General features: G+C 45.0%; 1 non-coding gene across 1 annotated transcript; it reads right to left on the bottom strand.

Moving 5' to 3' along the window:
- Positions 1–368: 368 nt before the first annotated feature.
- Positions 369–475, bottom strand: LOC125499159 (small nucleolar RNA R71). The gene has a single exon (XR_007275877.2). It is a non-coding gene; the product is annotated as a small nucleolar RNA R71 (small nucleolar RNA).
- Between the last annotated feature and the right edge of the window lie 1,037 nt (positions 476–1,512).

Here is a 1,512-nt window from a genome sequence, read left to right as displayed (position 1 = left end):
GAGAATGTTACTCGAACCTTCAGAGACTATGCGCAACCATCTCCTATAACGTGCCTACTGGGGTACGGATGCCCACTATTGCTGCTACAAATTTTGAGATCAAGTCTCATGTTCTGAATATGGTTCAGAACAACAGTTCGCTGGGTTACCATCTGAAGACCCAAATCAGCATCTGCAGAGATTTTTACAGTGTTGTGCTACTAGAAGCAAGCTGGTGTTACTCCTGATGAGATGAAACTCCTCCATTTGGTTTTTCTCTGCGTGATAAAGCTTTGTTCTGGTATAATAAGCTGCCTTCCACCATCACCACCTGGCCAGAACTTTCCAAGATTTTCCTCATCAAGTGGTACCCTTACCAAAAAACTGCAGATATGAGACATGCCATAGTTACTTTCACCCAAGATCCTGGTGAATCTCTATATGAAGCTTGGGAGCGGTTCAAGGATTTGCAGCGTCTATGTCCTCATCATGGGTTGGACCAGTGGTACTTGTGTCAGATTTTCTACACTAGAGTTGATGCAGACACACGACGGGTAATTGATGGAGCATCTGGTGGGTTTTCATGGATAAAGCAATTGAGGAAGGGTATGAACTTTTGGAGAAGCTAGCATCTAATCAAGCCTCTACCATTCGTTCCTCTTTGAAAAAGGGTGGTAAACATGATGTTGAAGCCATTTCTCTACTGTCTGGGCAACTAGCTACTCTAACTCAGAAAATTGACTCCCTGAAGTTAGGTAATGATTCCTCCCATATGAGTGTTAATGCGATGGCTAGTGCTTCTAACTATAATGTGCATATATGTGATGCTTGTGGAATATCTGGGCACAAATCTCAAGAGTGTCCTGCATTGGGAAATAACTGTGAGGCCGTCAATGCTTTCCAGTCACAACCTAGGAACCAGTTCAACCCCTATTCCAACACCTACAATCCTGGGTTAAGACATCATCCCAACCTCTCATATAGGAGTACTAATGTGTTGAACCCTCAACCTCAACAACCATATCCACCTCAACAACAGGGTCAACAATACCAACCTTCACAACAAGCTCCACCTGGTTTTCAGAGAAATCAAGCACCTCCACAGCCTGCTCCTCCTGCTGACCCAGCCATGACAGAGTTGAAGAATATGATGTTCCAGATGCAGAAGGGGTTCAATGCTTTTCAAGCTGACACAAAAGCTCAACTGGAAAATTTGGGCACGCATAACAAGATGTTGGAGACTCAACTAGCTCAGTTGGCTAGTTCTTCTGCTAGTAGGCCACCTGGGGCCTTACCTTCACAATCAATGCAACCAAGGGACACTGCCAATGCCATCACTCTTAGGAGTGGAACACATTATGATGGTCCCCCAATGCCTAAGGATGGTCCGGTTGAGCCAGAAAAAAATGCAGACATCACTGAAACTTCATCAGCTCCTGAGGCTACCACCAACACAAATGCAGAGAAGCAGACAGTACCTGAAAACAGTTCCTCCACCACTCCTGCAATCAAGGTTCCATTTCCCACTCGTCT

The sequence above is a fragment of the Beta vulgaris genome, chromosome 6 (genome assembly GCF_026745355.1).
Source record: "Beta vulgaris subsp. vulgaris cultivar EL10 chromosome 6, EL10.2, whole genome shotgun sequence".
Classification (NCBI taxonomy): Eukaryota; Viridiplantae; Streptophyta; class Magnoliopsida; order Caryophyllales; family Amaranthaceae; genus Beta; species Beta vulgaris.
This window is presented reverse-complemented; position numbering and strand designations above follow the sequence as displayed.